At 37.7% G+C, this 20254-nt stretch overlaps 1 protein-coding gene across 4 annotated transcripts in view; it reads left to right on the top strand.

The window, feature by feature from the left end:
• Positions 1-20254, top strand: part of LOC129729467 (uncharacterized) — a 502529-nt gene that overhangs the window by 398686 nt on the left and 83589 nt on the right. The gene's annotated exons all lie outside the window — the stretch shown is intronic.

The raw sequence follows: 20254 nt of genomic DNA, 5'->3' as shown, positions 1-20254 counted from the left end.
CCACCCAATACGGATATTTCCGAAACCAGAATGATGCCCAGAAGTCGAGAATCAACTCAAGATGTTGACTTACGGTCACCGTAAAATAGACAGAATGACTAAATAGTGTGATTTAATATGAGTACTGCCGAAATCGGAACGCTACCCAGCGACCTACAATCGACTCCAGACGCAATTGGGTATTTTCGGAATCAGAAATATGCCCAGAGTCCGGAAATTAACTCCAGGCGCAGTTTGGAAGTTCATAATTCTACATAAGCCTTGCGGTCGCGTCTTATACACAACCTCTTCTTTTAACGAATTAATAAAACTGCAATAGCCCAAAATGCAATTGTATTTTTTTAACGGGGGATACGTAGCACGTGGAAAAAACACGTAAATTCCGAAATTCGCGTAAAAAACGCATACATCCTGAAATCGACGTAATTACCTTCATTTGCTGAAGGTTCTTAACCCTTCATGCCAAATACGGTCGAAAAAAAGCAATAGCAGTGTTGTTTACACCTGCGAATCGAGGTTAAAATCAGGAAAAAAATATAAAAAGGGTGAAACAAAATACTGAATATTCATTAATAGGATAAAATAAACACATTGGGCACTCTAAATAAACGATTTGAAAATTAAAAAAAAAACATTAAAAACATGCCGCGTAAAAAACGACTTTTCTGGGCAATTTGCGTGTAAAAACGCATAAATTCCAAAATCCGTGTTGAAAAACGGCATAAATTCCGAAATCCACGTAAAAAATAATCGCGTTATAAGAAACTTTAGTGTATAAGCCACCCAGTGCTGCCAAATTTATCTGAATCTTGTTTTGCAAGCAAAAGCTATTTGAAATTTACTGCACAACTCACGTTGTGCACGAAAGTTGTGTGCAAAGCCACGACCGCATGCTGAAGTAGAATTACTTAACAAAAGAAAAACCCAACCGCTTGCAACGGTACCTTTTCCTGCTTGACACGACAGCAATTTAAATAAAATCGAATTTTCCGTACACTACCTCTGTCTCTGCTCCAGATGTCTTGTACCTCTACCGGCAGTAGTACTAGAATAAATTGAACTTTCAATTATTTTTGACCAAATTTTAATAAATAAACGAGCAAATACACTGAAAATTTGACGGCCTCAAGATTTTGATTGCCTGCATCCCCGTTTTTATGCCGCTAAAATATGACAGCTTTTCTCTGGATTCCGTCACTACCGCTGTCGCTGCTGCTATTCGCCGATACTAACCTAGTCGCCATACACTAGTAAAATGATTGCTTTGAGCAGAAACAGGCTTTTATTAGCTCAAATAGTGTAGTCTAGGTTAACTAGGTATAATATACTGCTACCACTACCGCTGCAGCTGGCACTACCTCTATGCTGCAACTACCGCAGAAAGGCAGTTTATTATTAAAAGAAATACCACTACACCAACGCTGACGCTTCTACCACACAGCAGCAGCAAGTGGCGCTGCCACTACCGCTGCCGCTGCTACTAGTCGCTGCCGATACTAACCGTCCTAGTCACCATCCACTAGTAAAATTATTGGTTTGAGAAGAGACAGGCTCTAATATAGCCCAAATAATGCGTTCACGGTTAACCCGGTATAATATTCTGTCGACCTTGTTGGGAAAAGCTTAGGATCTGCGTTTGAACAAGGCTTAACATTTTTGAACAGTAAAAAAATTCTTTGCATTTCAGCGAATGCGTAACTTTTCCACCGATTGCTACAAGAATAAGAGAAATGCGTTGAAAAGTGTTCAATTTTTAGATTCCTATTTTACACCGCCTGCGAAGTAATTCTACTTCAAAACATGTTAAAACTGAAGTATACAAGTCGGACTCGATTATCCGGAACATCAAAAAAAAATTTCATTCCGCATAATCGAGTTTTCCGAATAATCGAATCACAGAAATAAAAATTTGCGATTAACGAACATAAAATAAATATTTACTTTTTTTTATTTTACTTGTATGATGCAGTGGCGTAACCAGAAACTATTTCTCAGGCACAACGATACTAGAAATCACTTGCTTGACTAATGGATGGCACTGGTTACTTTGAAAACGCTATACTCAGCGTAAATTTGAAGTTTGAAGACACTGTTTTTGTAATTGTGGTCATAACTTATGACCATTCACTACTTTGATTCGAAAGGTTCAACTCCAACCGACATCAAAACTGGACTCTGAATTCTAATCTGGATTAGTCTTACGTTGAAATCGTAAATGAATACGAGTATAAAGTCCTATGAGCCGTGTAAATAGTTAAGATGATTTACTCATGTTTCAGATATAAGAAAGCAACAGAGCCGAATTTTCGCATCGATTCATAACCGTGGACAAAACAAGGGTTCAGCATTTCACATCAAGGAATTTATATTAATTATTTTCAAAAATAAAAACAACAAGAAGCATTGCGTAAACTTACTGAAGCATCCGAATTGCAAAATCATTGAAATTTTAAAATGAAATAAATAATAAAATATAAGTGTGCAACTAAGGTAACGCTTTCAGTCAATAGATGGCGCCTTATCTAAAAGATGATAACCCAAGCTGAGACACCTGCCAAACGGACCGCTCTGACATGTTAGTGATTTTTTTTGTGGCGTCGTTGTTATAAATTGTTCGAAAATGTCTAATTCAGCTCAAACAATCGTCATTGCGAACAACTTTCCTCATTTCATTCAAAGCAAATGGTGGCTGAAGCGCATCGAGTGTTTAAAAAAAGTTTACGGAAATGCTGTTCCAAGTGAAACAACGTGCTGTAATTTATTCCGTCACTTTAAAGACGGTAAGTTCGATGTTTTCGTGAAGAAGAGTCCACATAAGCACTGATGATGACTGTATGTCGCAGTCGAAATACGTATTTGTACGGTCTAGTAATATTTTCAATATTTACTTCTCAAATTTCTAGTAGAGTTTAATGGAAACTTATAATCCTGTTTTCTGAATTCTTACGTTCGAAGAGGCTAAATTGCTCAATGAGGATCCATGCCAAACGCAGGAACAGTTTGTTTTGGTATCAGAAGATACCTGCCCAGTAGGGTGTCCCAAAAAAAATCCATGTTAAAAAAGTCAAGGTGCTCAGCCCTAAATTGAAAGATAATGTTTTTTATAGTATTTTTGTAGTACATTTCGACTTTCTAAAAAATCGTTTTCAGTTTGCCCAAACGTTATTTATGGAAAAATGACTTTTTTAAGCTACGAAACCACTCTTTGGCACTTTTTGCAATTTCGTGAGATTCCCAAATTTTTCCATATATATATATTTTTTTTATGGTTAATTTTGAATATTTTACATGGTTTAGTTCAGCATTGCATTTTGTTATTCGACTCACAGAACTCATTAAACATCGCAAAAAAGTAATTTTTTCCCATAATGTTCAGATAAAACCCGTTGAAACACATACAAAACAAAATTGTAAGTCATGGACTGAAATTCTAACTGAAATGCGAGATTCATGACGAAAATTTACATAATAAAATATCCTTGATATCTCAACGGGAAGCTGAGATATTGACATTTTCACACATGATGGAACACTAAGCATTTGTATAAAAATGCAACTAAAGCTTAATATCTCCATTGCACTGTGTTTTATTTCGCCGTTTGTGCGATTAATTACCAAAATAGTGATTTAAACTTTGGTTATATCCATAACATATATTCGGAGAAGTTTCAGAATATTCAAAAATGCATATTTTAATGTAAAATGATGTGTGGTTAATCCACTATTGAGTGAGATAAAAAATTTATTTTTCAATCAAATTGAAATAGACGCAAGGTGTCTTCGACAAAGTTTTAGGTTATCTAAGACCAAGGAACTTTGTCAAAGACATTATGTTTCTATCTATCACATATTACGAGCCACATAAAGTTTTATATGAGAAGACACTAAAAATCCTAATTTTCGTTCTAAATTTTTTCCTAGATTTTTCCCAATGTTTAAACCTTCTACTAAGTTATAAGCCACCCAGAAATGCATATGTTTTCTGAACGTTGTCATTTTTATCTCAAAAAGCAAAAAAGTTATTTGAAATATTTTTAAAATTGCTAAGTTTTCCATCACATATAAAAATGGCAATATCTCAGCCCCCCGATAAGATATCAAGGATCTTTTTCTATGTAAATTTTCGTCATAAATTCCGCTTTCCAGTAAAAGTTTCTGTTTCTGAATGAAAATTTTATTTGTATATGTTTAAAAGGGTTTTATCTAAAAAATATGGGGAAAATTCACTTTTTTGTGATGTGATGATTTTTCTGTGAGCCAAAAAACTGAATGCAATGCAGAATCAAACCATGTAAAACATTCAAAAAATAAAAAAATATATGGAAAAATGTGGGGATCGCACGGAATTGCAAAAAGTGCCAAAGAGTGGTTTCGTAGCTTAAAAAAGTCAAATTTTCATAAATCAAGTTTGGGCAACCTAAAAACGATTTTTTAGAAAGTTCAAATGTACTACAAAAATACTATAAATAACATTATCTTTCAATTTAGGGCTGAGCATCTTGACTTTTTCAACATCGATTTTTTTGGGACACCCTACTGCCCAGCCACTTTTTCTTTATGATTTAACATCGAGCAACGGGCCACATTACGAGCAGGGGCACGAAAAAATAAATTCTACTGCATGACAACGCTCGACAACGTCGTGTTACCAAAGTTGTTAAAAGCTTCACTACCTACTTACTTTCCTCGTGAACATTCCTCAGGATTTCACCTGCGTCACAATGTTACGGCAGCGCAGTGGGTCCATGGCAGCTTGTCTCCAGTTTCTTGAGCGTCTTACATTTCCGAAATCTTGCTCCACTTGGTCCAACCACTTAGGGTGTTGCGCGTCTCTACGTCTTGTGCCGGCCGGGTTCAAACCGAACACCATTTTTGCGAGATTGGTGTCGGGCACTCTTACAACATGTACCGCCCATTGTACCTGTCCAGCTATAACGACTTTATAGATATTGGGCTCGCCGTAGAGTTGCGCCAGCTCGTGGTTCATTATTCACCTCCATACGCCATCCTCACATACTCCGCCGAACATGGTCCTAAGCACACGTAGTTCAAAAACGGTTAGTACCTGCAAGTCCTTTTCGAGCATTGTCCATGGCTCGTGCCCGTAGAGGACTACCGGTCTTATGACCGTCCTGTACATGGTATACTTGGTCTTGTGGAGTCCGTAGTAGACACGACTTCCAGCTACAATACGTCTGCGGATTTTTCTGCTGCAGTTGTTGTCTGACATTACCAATGATCCGAGGTACACAAATTCGTCAACCACCTCAGACTCATCACCGCCTACACGATTGATTTTTTTTTCTAAGGTTTGGATCACTGCGACCATTGTTTTGATCTTTTGTGGTACTACACGATAGATAGTATCCTAAGCGGCCTTAAATTGATGGATAGGTGGTGCGTGGGGACCTGGTATTCGCGACACTTTTTAAAGATCTCGCAGCGTAAAGATTTGGTGCGTTATCGATCGCTCATCCACAAAACCGGCTTGATAACTTCCCACAAGCCTTTCTGCTAGAGGCGAGAAACGGCGAAAGATGATCTGGAAAAACACTTTGTAGGCTGCGTTAAGAAGCGTGATCGCTAAGTAGTTCTTACATTCCAACTTTTCGCCATTCTTGTATACTGGGCATCTTACTCCTTGTCCGGGCCTAGGCTGATAAGCTCTGCTGAGATGCCATCCTTTCAACTGATTTGTTGTTCCTGAGCTGCTTGATAGCAACCTTAACATCACTTATCGTGAGGGCGGTGTGTCTCCCTCATCCGCTGTATTGACGAAGTCGTTCCTCCTACCGCTTCGTTCCACTACATACCACCTTTCGATCACCTCACGTTCATCCGTATTCCTGCATCTTTATCCCGAGACAATTCAGCTCGCGGCACAAAGCCTGCGCGGGATGCGTTGAGTTGTTTGTAGAATCTACGTGTTACTTGAGAACGATACAGCTACTCTATTTTCTCACACTCCTGCTTTCCCAGGTGGCGCTTTTTGTCTCGGAAAAGATGGGTCTGCTGTCTTCGTTTCTGTTTGTATCGACTCACGTTATGACGGGTCCTTTGCTGCAGCATCAATGTTCGCGCTGCATTCTCCTCGTCTAGAATCGCTTGGTACTCCTCGTCAAACCAGCCGTTACGTCGACTCCCCTCGACGAATCCAATAGCACCTTCCGCTGCGTTGTTAATGGCTGCTTTCACGGGGAGTTTCAGTCGCTCTTGATCATATCATGGAGATCATGGAGGGTAATATCTAATGTAACAGCGTAATAGCTAATATCGATGTTCGACGCAATCGGGATGGCGACCTGCAACTTCTGAAATCGATTCGATCATATATCCTGCAATATGGACATTTTCGGAATCGGAACGACTTCCAGTAATCAAATGTCTATGTCCGATTTTTGAATCAAAGATGGCGACTTCCGGTTACTGGAAATCACCGAAAATCAAATCCACCAGCATGAATATTTTTGGAGCCGAATTGACGTTTAAAAACTTAATATCCATTTTTAAATCCAAGATGATGAAATGCATTTTCTGGAAAGCTGGGTGAGATTGAGAAAAGTCTTCAAATACTCCTCAAATTGGTACTAAAATGGCATCAAAAAAAAAACCGAAAAGTTTTGTCGGGCACCTTTTTGAAATTCAATCAATAACTTCCGGTTTCTGTAAAGCTGTATAGAATTACAAACATATTAAAATCTCCTTAATATTAATATTTATATTCCTAGAACTGAAAATCATGTTCATACACTGATGACAAAATGATGCCCGATACTTTTTTCAAGTCTAGGATAGTGAATTTCGCTTTAAACTTTAAATTTTGGTGCAACGTAAGAACTAACGAATAAATATTTAACGGGACACAAACACTTATGGTTCTTACAATGTAAAAATTACCTTTTTTACCGACCGGTTTCGGGTAATCTTGAAAAGTGTTAAGAAATCTTCGCAACTTAATGCTTGGGAGTCGATGCATATTATGACATCGGAACAGCCGCTTATGAACGAGGATGATGCTCCCATACTATCGCCTCTCTTCCACCTCACCAAACTGAAACTGTAACTCTCTCTTACTAATTAGTTGGACATCGCCCCGTAGATGGGTAACAGCTTACCCGAAACCGGTCGGTAAAAAAGGTAATTTTTACATTGTAAGAACCATAAGTGTTTGTGTCCCGTTAAATATTTATAGTAAATTTCGATTTCTGGAAAATTGTGAAAAACTGAAAACAATATTTAACGGAGATTTATGTAGGTATTCCCAGAAAGGAGATGCCACTTCTATGTCTCGGCCTTTCTACCCAAATATTTATTGCAACGAGCTTTTCCATGCAGAATGACTCTTCGTAGAACATCGAACATTTTAGGATTGAATAAAACTTTACACACGTATTTGACTCAGCCAACTGAGTATTTTCCGCGGAAGGCAAATTTCTTAGACTCCAAGAGTAATTTTTCAAAAAGGTCGTAAGCATTTTGGCGTAAGTTTGTTTTAAAGAATTGCAGCTCAAAAATTGTACAAAAAAAACTGTCTGATAATGTATTGTAGGAAATCAATGATGCTTTACAAAATGAAAAAACCGTAAAAAATGTTTCACTAAAAATATACCGCAAAGCATTCGCTCTGAGATATTTGAAAATTCAGTTTGGAAAAATTTGAACTCTTAATGAAAATACGCCTTTTTCGTAGGTTATTTGTGGTACTTCAGCAACAAAAATGAATCCATTAAAATCTATGATCAAAATAACTTTCTTTGACAGCAAAACGATTGAATGTATTCATTCAGAAGTTATGATTATTTCCATGGATTGAATGACACCGGTCAACACAGGACTTAACCTAGAGCTTAAGCTGTAAATAAATGAACGATAATAGCTTTTTAACTATTTTCGTGAATTTTGGTGCTCCTGGTGAGCTCTAAAGTACTCTAAAGTGATAACCTCACACAGGTAATAAAGGTTGAAAGCAATGTTTAGATGTCAGATGATGCCATACGGCATCACCCGCCGGGAATGGGTTAACAACGCAACATGTGATCGAACGTTGTCGTGAGTAAGAATCATTTTGTTGTTTTTTTTTTTCGTTTAGCCGTTTTTACTTTAACATGTGGCTCAAACGCATAGTTTGTCATCAGTAAAGAGCTCATGTGATGGTTCCACTTAAAATTCTGCGCCTACGATTTTATTTGCATAGCTCTAGCGTCAAGATATTTCTTTTTCGCAGCGTTCAAACCATTCGCGACAAGTTCTTTTTTTAACATATGCAGTCTTTACTATAAGTTTCAACGATCATTCGACATGCCTCGAGTGCAGTTTTTTTTAAATAAAAACGAAAATCAAAACTTCCCATAAATAAGGCTTACTCGGCATGAATTCCAAAATTTTCACACAGCAAAACAAAAAAAAGGTAAATCGAAAACTGACAAGTATAGACTGTTCCGAAAATTATAAATACATCTTCTTTCTTGAATAAAACATAAAATACAGGATTTTTCGGGTCATTTTATTCTGCAATATAGATAATAAGTGTTTTCTTTCCAGTTTCAATTCGAGTTGGGATTATTTTTCGTAGGATACGCGAGTTCTCTAACTTTTCTCTTAACACTACTCATAAGCTTTTGCACAGTGTGTTCTCCGACCATTTTTACCACTTTAAGCCAATCTTTTTTAAATTTTTTAACATTGTCCGCTGGTTTGACATACTTCCTCAGCTTTGCCTTGGTCAAAGCCCAAAAAGTTTCAATAGGGCGAATTTCAGGGCAGTTTGGAGGATTCATCTCCTTTGGGACACATGTGACATTATTTGTTTCATACCACCCTAGTGCATCCTTAGAGTAATGGCAGGAAGCAAGATCGGGCCAAAAGATTGGAGGATTGTTATGCTGCTTAACCATGGGTAACAACCTTTTCTGCAAACACTCTTTCACGTAAATTTTACCATTCATTGTGTCATTCGTAGTGAATGGACGAGATATTTTCCCACATTCACAAATGGCCTGCCAAACCATTACCTTCTTGCCGAATTTTTCGGTGTAAATGGCTTTCACTGGTCCAGGGACATCCTTTCCCATCGGTGATGTATAAAATTGCGGTCCTGGCAGAGACTTACAGTCCAGTTTTATGTAGTTTTCGTCATCCATGATAACACACCCCATTTTTTTGGTCAGAAGTTTGTCATAAAGCTTCCGAGCTCTCGGTTTCACAGATTAAGCTTGTTTTGGATTTCGTTTTGGATGGCGCTTGTAGTACTTGTACACAATTCGCTTTCTTCGCTCGGGAGAAAGGCCACGCATTTTCAAAATTTCGCACTAAATATTAGAAAAAATGACAGCATCTGTTTCTTTTGGATGTAAACAACAGGACGCAGCCAACGTTTGGTTGAATACTGCACGTTATTTGAAACGACGGTTGATGGTAAGTGTATTTATAATTATCGGAACGGTCTATATGATGATTAAAAACAACGGTTTTCGATTCATACAGCAGATACTATTTTTGAACAATACACTGGCAGTATTTTCGATTTTCCTGTTACGGTGGCGAACCAGCCTGTGGTTGAAAGCCACCTCAATAAAGAAATAAAAAAAAAAGATTTTTCTGTTATAGCATCATATCGTTGAATAATTACACCTACATATACGAGAGGGCTTAAATCATGGTAAATTTTGGAATAATTTGGAATAATTAATTAATAAGCACTAGCCAAAGTAAATGACACAGAAAGTCATAGTTGCGTTGTTTTAAAACTAACCGCATTGCCATATATGGGGAAAATGCTACTTCCAACACTAGATTAAGATTTTCAAAGAGCGTATTTTTGGAATGAGTAGTAATGCTAATAAAAACCCTCCCAGCTAGTCTCGAGGTGCGATGCTGGCTCAGCAAGCCAGTCGTCGAAGGTACGAGTCGCGACTCGGGAGAGGCTGTTGGCGCTAGCCTCGCAATAGTCTTGTACGCTAAACAGTTGTTTGCGAGGTCTGTGTATAAAAAACAACAAGGTCAAGTTCCGAATCGGAATGTAGGACCAAGGTTTTGCTTTAGTAATGCTACTAAGCATCAAAGCGTTCGAAGCAATAAAAATCGAACGTCAAAGTTATGGGTATCTCCAACCCACCTCTGGTGTAACAATTTCTCGCCTCGTTCACACCGGGTTGAATAATTTGTGTTTAAAAACTTGTCGGGTATAGCAGACCCAACCTCACGCACGCCGGGTTACTTTCACTTCTTAATCTTTCATCTAGGCTGCTCCCGTCGAAAAACAAATACAGAACTGCGTTTGTAGCAGCAAAAATGTACGCGGAAATTTCGAACAAGCTAGAACGATCAACATAATTACTTTAACGCAGGAAAATATGTTGCAAAAATATAAAATGCTGCAAAAGAATACATTTTCTGTAATTGAATCAGCATTTTATAGATGTTACACAGTAAAGACTTCCTTGCTTCGAGAGGATTAGCATTCATTTCAACCATACGCCGAGCCAAAACCAGCTCTCAATTAGCATTTATGGTAATTTTATCCTTATTAACATTTAATTGGTTATCAGGCAACCAAAATAATAAATACGCAAAACATGCGTATAATACGATATTGTTACTTGTCGTAAAAAAATCATTGTTATTGTACAACTTTTAAATGGCTTTTCGGAACATTTGTGAGACGAGTTTTTAGATAGACGACAAGCGACGACTGCGTCTCACTTCTACTAGTTTACCTACATAAAAGCGAAAAATGGAAATAAGAAGCAGCATGATGAAGCTTATCTCCGGAACGACAATCAAAATTTGTGTAGCGCTACAAATCCCACCAAAACCCACAGCAAATTTAAAATATGTTCATTAGGTAGCACTAAATCTTCCCAAGTGATATAAACAAAACAATCCAATCCGAAAACAAAACAACAGGCAACCATCAAAACCCAATCCCGCGTTATATTTCAACTTGGGTCGGCTCTACCAGGAAAATAAAATTACTCCGTTGAAGCAAAACAAAACGGTGTGGTGCAGCCATGTGCATTTCGAAATCCCAACCATTCAGCAGACAGCATGAGCCTATCCAGGAAATCGTGTAAATATTTCAGCGAAAATAATACTGCTTTTATTATTGCGCGGCCAGTTGAAGTCGAGCCAAAAGCACGAATTTACCCGCCCGTCTTGGGCGGTTCGCATTCACCCAGAGAGATGTACTTTTTTAATCTTTCTCTCTCTAGCTGAATCTGAAAGTTTCCATCCAATTTGGGCCCTCATAACTCGCAACGCTTGTGCATGACGCCCGCCCCGAGCGAATGAAGCTGTACAAGCTGTAATGTTGCAGGCTATCTGAGTGGCACGTGGAGGATTCCCTCGGTCCACGGTAGGCAAGCATCAGACAGTGTACGTACCAAGGGACGCACGATGTACTCTAGGCACCTTCCACCATCAGGTCGGGCGGTGGTGGGTTTAAAATATTTATAAAACAAAAGATCTTGGCCCACCGAGCGACCAACCGACGGCATCTGTTTAGACAGACCGAGATTGCAATGAAGAGTAATCACTCTGTACTGTATAAGCTCCGCGGGGAAACCATCTGGCGCAAGGAATGGAATTCACTTTGCAAGTTGAAAAGTTGCTCTCACTACGTGTTGCTTCTAATTTTGGGTGTGTCGTTCTATGTGTTCGCTTTTGCGAAGACACTCTGGAAGCGAAAAAAAATTGTTACAGTTCACGGATTGAGGGTCTACTACGCACATAAAAGGAACGTTGGGATGTTTTTCCACCCGGCGGCCATTTCGGATGCAGAAGGATCGCAAACAAGCTGCTTGCGAATGTGGTTACAAGTCACTGAGAAAGGTGAACCTCAAATCCCGCGATAATAAAAGCGAATGGGAATTGATATGCTCGTATATGTGTACTGGTGGATTAGGGTCCGCAAATTAACAGAACCCGAATGCTTGTTATATGTTTATTTGTGTTTTAATTATGCGTGAGAAAACCACTCCGCTGAGCGAATGGCCAAACCGAAAAGGATGTTAAAAAATGTCAAAATATCATGAAACAATGTTTTTATGTTACTTGTTATTTATTCCCATAATGCTTTCGCTAATCTCTGGCATGAGCATTTTTACTATCGTGTTTGTTTTACCGGTTGGGTTTATTGACCGTCCAGCAAAATTGAAGCGTAAAAAAATCAAATTCTCAAAATTCTCATGATTTGCTCAATTGTACAGATGAGCTATTTAAAATTTCTAAATTCCTAATTCCTAAACACGAGATCATTAGAGCATAAATCTTAAGACCTTCAGATCCACATTTCAAAATCCTAAAAGGTTGAAATCTGAAGACTCTAAAATCTAACAATACGTAACCATACAACCTAAAAATTTGTAAATTTCAAAATCATCATTATTACACTATCATAAAATGATAAATTCCTTATAATTTGATATACTAACATATGAAATCACATGACAATATTTAAAATCATAAAATCCACAAATCCTTAAACCCTCAAAAGGTAAATGTTCCTAGTGACATACAGCAATCATGAAAAATTAATATGAAAATCATAAAAAATTACGAAAACATTACAAGATCCTTAGATCCTGAGATGCTAAAATGAAAAAAAAATCTTATACTCTAATTTTCACACACCCAAAAGTGAAAAAAACTCTGCTTTTGTACCATACAACCATCCCTCTGCTTTTGTACCATACAACCATTTTTTCTCTTTTCCATTTTCTCTGTCTCTTTTTTTCCTTCTTTTCTCCTCTTTTTTCTCACTTTTTCTATTTCTATATTTGTCTTGCTCACTCTCTCTATTTGTTAATGAATCTCTTTTTTATACTTTCTCAATCTCTTTACTGTAGTATATCCCCTCTCACTCCATCTGTCTATCACTTCCACTTCATATCTCTGTTTCTTCCTCTCTCTCTCTCTTTTTTTGTTCTCTCTTCTTTTCTACCATTTTATTATTTATCTGACAAACAAAAAGAAGTCTGTTTCCCGGATTCTCCTGAGCCAATGTGAACACTGTTAGGTTCATTCGAAATTTACTACTAGTTATTCTTATGAACGGATTTTTTTTTAAATGATAAATAGATTGAAAAAATGATCTGACAACATGCAAAAAAAGTTCCACCAATTTTTAGTTGAATGTAACTTTCCACACGTGTCTGGCTTATTAATCCAATCTCAGTCAAGCATTTGACAGTTAGTGGCTTTATGATTTGAAAATAGGCCGTTACAAAATTCATTTTCGTTTCATGTAATCCGACCCTTCAAGAGTGTTAAAAATTGGAAGAGAAGCAAAAACGTTCAAGTCTCAAGAAATCAAAGAACGAAACATTTAGTTTTCAATGGATTTTCCTTGTTCTTTTGTGCATACGTATATCTGGGGATGCAGAAAATTTTCATTTGATCATTCGAACTATTGTATTTTTGAAAACTGTCAAGTCTTGTTGAAACGCAAATTTCGATCTCTGATTGGTCGCTAAATGCTTGCTTTCCCTAACACGGTCGACAGAATATTATACCTCCAATACCCTACCAGGAATGCACTCTTTCACCTATATAAGAGCCTGCTTCTGCTCGAATCAATCATTTTACTACTTGAAGGTTGAAGGGACGGTCCATACCTGAAAGCAGTAGGTGGTAGCAGCGAGTAGCAATAGCGGTTACCGAGTCTGCTTACGACTCAAACAAATCGTCTTATTAGCAGATGATGGGACACAAGCTGCCACAAAAAAACAGCTTTCCGCTGTGTTATCAGAGTGCCTCATTCCCCACTATCGGGGTAGCGTACAGAGATGCGATCAGCATCATATCCGATTTTAAATTGAACAACAAATTGTCCTTGTAAGAACAAAACGAATGAATGATCGAAGATTGAACATTTTCGCAATAGAGTTAAAAGTGAAATGTTAATTTAACCTTCATGCACTTTAACTGTAAAAACTTGATCGTGCCGAATAGTGTTTGTTCTATTACTGTTAAGTGATATTTTTTTGTATGGACCTCACTGCGACCAGTAGTTTTTTGATCTTTTGTGGCATTGTCCGGACGTTTTTGCTGTTTTTTTTTAACCTTTTTCAGTGCTACTTATTGAAAAGCAACCTGCTCCGTGTTATAGTGCTTTCTGTCTCCTCCTTCTGACTTTGTAACCTACTTTCTTCCTTATCGACCCTATCACATCCTCCTACAGGCTATCACTCTAACAGCGTATAGAGTGATATAATCTATGATAGTATCGAAGCTTCAGACGAGTGGTTATTAAGTCTGGACGGAAGTTATAGTGCTGTTTGTCTTCTCTTTCAGACTTAGTACCCTACTGCCTTCCTTACCGACCCTAACATATCCTCCTGCTAGCTATCACTCTAACAGCGTGTAACGTGCTATAGTCTATGATACTATCAAAGCTTTAGACCAGTGGTTATCAAATCTGGAGGGAAGTTTTGTGTGGAAGAGCCTGAAAATAAACTCATACTTCAAGTTCTTCTGCCAACGAATGGCTTGGTTTTACTAAGATTCGAACCTATTACCATTTGTTTGTCAAAGCGGACTTTGTAACCTTGCGACTACGAAGCTCTGTTCAGTGGTACCCTACACTAAGGTCTTTTTTTACGCGTGGGGTACGCAGCGCATAAAAAAAACCGTAAAAACAACCGCCTAATTTCTAAAATTAGCGTAAAAACAACCTTGGTGTATATATATGTCCAAATCCAAATAAGGTAGCTCTTCAACTCACCATTTGCACAAAATTGCTAAAATATTCAATACACTTCATTTAAAATGTTGAAACGCCCTAACAAAGAAGGTTGTAAATTCGGCTAAAGCAGCAATTCGAACAAAATCCTCGACCGCGACGTAATCAAATGTTGCGTAACTGAGAGAGAGAGAGAAAGAGAGAGAGTACGCTGCATCTTCTGCTATATACTTCGACAGAATCCAAGAAACAGGATCCAAAAAGGAAAAAAAAGGCTTGTCACTCCCAGACCGATGTCATGACAACTGTTTCCTGAAGCCGCCGCCGATGATGAGGGCGCTAGTGTTGAAAATATGATCATAAGCTCTGTTCATTGTGCCGCATGTGTTACTGTACGGATTTTTTGCGTGCTTCTAACTATATTGAATGTAGGGCTCTCCAGAACGTGTTGAAACATGTTTGAACGTGACCATTTATGTCCTGCACAAAATCCATAAAACGTTCAAAACGAAACAGTCGTTCTTCGCTTTATGCATTTCTACACACCACTTGCAGCCACAGTTGATCTCGCATGGACGGAGCTTATTCGGCTGTTTCGCAAGCATTGACAGCCTCTTGACGTATAATTGAGCCAGAGAGCCAGAGAAAAACGGCTTCAAGCAAAATGTTCGTGACAGGGATGTGGTCACTCCAAGTCGTAGTACGATCAGCGTTATATTGTTGCGTATGTGAAAGGTCAACAAGCGGTCGATTTAAGGCTGCTGGCCAACATGAAATGAGATTGATTGTGTCTCCGAAACTGGTAGAAAACAAAACCTAGCTAAAAGGCTATTACAAAACAGGCAGGGTCTTTCACAACATTAACATGGGCTATATAAGAGCCTGCTTCTGCTCAAATAAATCACGGACGTAATCTGGTTTTCATAAAAAAAACTATAACTCAGCCAAATATTCACCGATTTTCACAAAACCACTTTTGTTTAATTCGTTATTGAATATTATTTCAAAATTTTATTGTATTTGTAGTATCTTTTTTAAAAAAAAAAAGGTGACAAATTTCAAGTTATGTTGAAAAATAGCAAGTAAAAGTCTTAAAAATTTTATTTAAACTCAAATAACTCAACATGTTTTAGTGATATTAGTACAAACCTGTAAATGTTTTGAAAGCTCTGTTCATCTTCTTTCCAAAACTGCCTAAATATTGAAAATCGGTTGAGAAATGACTGAGTTAAAAAAAAATGTATGCCCTGAGGGCCAAAAAACCGTATTTTAACCATAACTTCAGATTTTGGGGGTGTTTGGAAAATTTCTGGTATGAGCGAATGTTACACTCAACAAGATCTACAACCTACACTAGGTCACTTCAGAAGTTCTTGTGTTTTTTCACCATTTGTAGCACTGCGAAATAATTGTGGGATAGAAGCCAAAAATTCTGGTTTTTTTTTTTTTAAATATATAACTCAGCCAAATATTCACCGATTTTCACAAAACCACTTTTGTTTGATTCGTCATTGAGTATAATTTCAAAAGTTTAGTGAAATTGTAGTATCTTTCTCACAAAAACAGGTGGCAAATTTCGAATTAAATTGTAAAATTGCGTGAAAAAAACTAAAAAATATATTTCAACTCAAATAACTCATAATTTTTTAGTGATATTAGTACAAACCAGTGAATCTTTTGAAAGCTCTGTTTATATTCTTTCCAAAACAGCCTCAATATTGAAAATCGGTTGAGAAATGACTGAGTTAAAAAAAATTGTATGCACTGAGGTCCAAAAAACCGTATTTTTACCATAACTTCAGATTTTGGGGGTGTTTGGAAAATTGATGATGAGCGAATATTACCCTCAACAAGACCTCCAACCTACACTAGGTCACTTCAGAAATTCTAAATCGCTGTAGCACAGTGTTAAAGAAGCTTCAGACGAGTGGTTATTAAGTCTGGAGGGAAGTTATAGTGCTGTTTGTCTTCTCTTTCAGACTTAGTACCCTACTGCCTTTCTTACCGACCCTATCATATCCTCCTGCTAGCTATCACTCTAACAGCGTGTAACGTGCTAAAGTCTATGATACTATCAAAGCTTTAGACCAGAGGTTATCAAATCTGGAGGGAAGTTTTGTGTGGAAGAGCCTGAAAATAAACTCATACTTCAAGTTCTTTTGCCAACGAATGGCTTGATTTTACTAAGATTCGAACCTATTATCATTTGCTTGTCAAAGCGGACTTCGTAACCTTGCGACTACGAAGCTCTGTTCAGTGGTACCCTACACTAAGGTCTTTTTTACGCGTGGGGTACGCAGCGCGTAAAAAAACCGTAAAAACAACCGCCTAGTTTCTAAAATTAGCGTAAAAACAACCTTGGTGTATTTACATGTCCAAATCCAAATTCGGTAGCTCTTCAACTCACCATTTGCACAACATTACTAAAATATTCAATACACTTCATTTTAAATGTTGAAACGCCCTGACAAAGACGGTTGTAAATTCGGCTAAAGCAGCAATTCGAACAAAATCCTCGACCGCGACGTAATCAAATGTTGCGTAACTGAGAGAGAGAGAGAGAGAGAGAGAGAGAGTACGCTGCATCTTCTGCTATATACTTCGACAGAATCCAAGAAACAGGATCCAAAAAGGAAAAAAAGGGCTTGTCACTCCAAGTCGTAGTACGATCAGCGTTATATTGTTGCGTATGTGAAAGGTCAACAAGCGGTCGATTTAAGGCTGCTGGCCAACATGAAATGAAATTGATTGTGTCTCCGAAACTGGTAGGAAACAAAACCTAGCTAAAAGGCTATTACAAAACAGGCAGGGTCTTTCACAACATTAACATGGGCTATATAAGAGCCTGCTTCTGCTCAAATAAATCACGGACGTAATTGTAAGAGGGCCCAATATATGATGCTGATGGCTAATCACATCTCTGTGCTACCACGACAGTGGGAACTGTCGGGGTAGTACAGAGATCCGATCAGCATCATTTTCGATATTGAATTGAACATTAAATCAACAAAACAAAGAACAAAACATATGAATTATTGAAATTTTAATATTCTCGCGTTTTACGCTAGAAACAAGAGTGAAATGTTATATTATTCTGCATTCAAATTCGATTTACAGTAGCAGCTTGAGCTACATCCTCATGTCTATCAGCACGGACATAAAATTTTGTTGTCCTCCAGCCGTATAACCGCAATATGCAACACGCGACAGCGTAAAACAACAGCGAACTGCTCAATATGGATTCTTTCGGAGTCGGTATGATTCCCAGAGGCAGGAGATCGACTCCAGATGCCGTTTTGTAATCTTAAGTGGCAGCTTCCGATATCTGGAAAACAGCCAACCCGGCCAAATGTCATCTTATGTGAGTATTACCGAATTCGAGATGTTATTCAAAAGCCGGTAATCGAACCTAGTTGCCATATTGATTTTTTTCAAAGCCAGTGTTGCAAAAAAGTTTTTAAAAAGTTTTTTAAAAAATTGAGATACAACTTCTTAAGAACCTTATATACAAGCACGACGCAGACTGACTTTGGTCTCGATCACACAGGTCTATAAGAGTTATCAGCATCAGCTGACTCTTCTGTGTATGATGAGACATTCCTTTCAGTCTATGAATAACGCTTGCACAGCAGTGTGTGTAGTTAGGGGTGAGCAATAGGATAAGTCGGCAGCGGAATGTGATACGATATAGATTGTGGAACAGTACCACCGTCCCCCTTAGTTTAATTGGTCAAAACACCATGCCGGAGACAGGGAGATTGCGGCTTCAAGTCCCGTCGGAATGCGGTATATTTTTCCAAATCTGTATCATATTTCCAGTTCGCTTAGTTTCAGTTCTCTCTACTTTACATACTGTCTGCTTAATGAACCTTATATACCTTTTAAGTTTTCAAAAAATTTAAGTATAACTTCTTAAGAACCTTTTCTCAAATTTTCATAAAGGTCTGTGCGATAGGGAGGAAGTTAGCGCGATTTGAAGCGCGCCTCGGCACGGCCGCATAAGCTAAACTTGAAACTTTATACGCGCTTATCTCGGAATGGTGTCGTGTTTACGATTGCGGTGAAACCACTGAACTGATTTTCTTCATCTTTTTTTTAAATGTTCGTTATGAAATTCCCCAATCATTTAACGATCGTTTATTATTTTTTTTTTTTTGATACACGCAGTTCAACTTTGCCGAAAAATTTTTTTTTTTGCAATTTTTAGCACTCAAAACATGTTTTTCCGGGAAAAACATTTGCGTATGCACTGAAAACAAAATACTTATAAAAATGATCGTTTAGATACCCCACTTACACTTTAAAACTAATGAAGTATTATGGGTTTTTTTTATTTTAGTTGATCTGTTGGGTCTCAAACACCGCAAACCTTTGCAAAAAAACAGTGTTTCGAGGAAAGGCCACAAATAATTGGTATTTCCAGAACAAACAAGTTTTTTTTGTTGCTGATTAACAGAATTACCAGAAAGTTACTACTTTTATGCAATAAAAAAGGTGCTACACGCTTGAAAAAAATTCAAACTCCGCTCTTTTCTCTCGAGCAAAAAGATATATAACCCCTTAAGAAAGACGACGTAGAATTTGTAGAGCTTGTTAGACGGGTGAACATTCTCGTCAGCTAGTGTTGGAATCGTCGCATACTGTTTCCAAAACTGCAAAAACGTAATCGAAATTATTTTGATCCAAAAAATTGAATTTAGAGCTGTAGTATCATCTGCTAAGTTGTTCCAATAACTGTTCTCAATTTTATGGAAGTTGCAACTCAACTCTGCTGAAGACACCATATTTATATCTACTTATTTGAATGGACTTTGGTGCAGTTTTTAATGGAGCGTCCCTTAAAATCAATTTTCAATCAAAATTTATTTTAAGAGGTATTCTATAGAAAACTTCAAAAAATTCCATTTCAATAGGCAGATATAAGTTCAGTGTCTTCGATGAAGTTGCTTCTTATAAAATGTGCTACAACTTTGCCAAACAAAATGGATTTTTATGAGCAAAAATGAGGAGTGTTAAATTTGTTCCACACTTTGAGGTGGATTAATAACAAGAGTGCAACTACTTCTAAAAAGGAAATAATTAATGGAGCAGCTTTACTGAAGACAATCAATTTTTTTGTATCCAAATAATTTCAATCACGTTTTTGCAGTTTGAGCAAAAAGTTGTGTTAAGCTATCTGACTTTATGAGAGCAAACAGACGCGCATTGTTTGAGTCCGTTCGATCGTTCGATCTTTTGTTAACTACACGGCTTGTGTATGACGCGTGCTATTTTTTGGTTCGATTCTGTGCTGTGAAGCAATAGCCAGCAGGAAAGCAGCGGAATCAACGTTTGCAGCAGCTGCTGTAGTTTAGCATCAAATAATATATTTTCGCAGAGCAAAGCGACGAGAAGTAATGGATTCGTGCGATTCTGAAGACGGAATCTCTATCGATTCGCCGTCAGGCGGGGGTCAGAAAAGCTGCCTCACAAAACCTGATCCATCGGGCAAAACTATACCCGGATGGATATCCGGGTCCCTGGGTTATGTTCCTTAGGCTCAAAGCAAAGGCATTGAATACAATGCAGATTTGT

The sequence above is a fragment of the Wyeomyia smithii genome, chromosome 3, assembly GCF_029784165.1.
Source record: "Wyeomyia smithii strain HCP4-BCI-WySm-NY-G18 chromosome 3, ASM2978416v1, whole genome shotgun sequence".
Taxonomy (NCBI): domain Eukaryota; kingdom Metazoa; phylum Arthropoda; class Insecta; order Diptera; family Culicidae; genus Wyeomyia; species Wyeomyia smithii.
The sequence above is the reverse complement of the archived record's forward strand: the minus strand, read 5'-3'. Positions and strand labels throughout refer to the sequence as shown.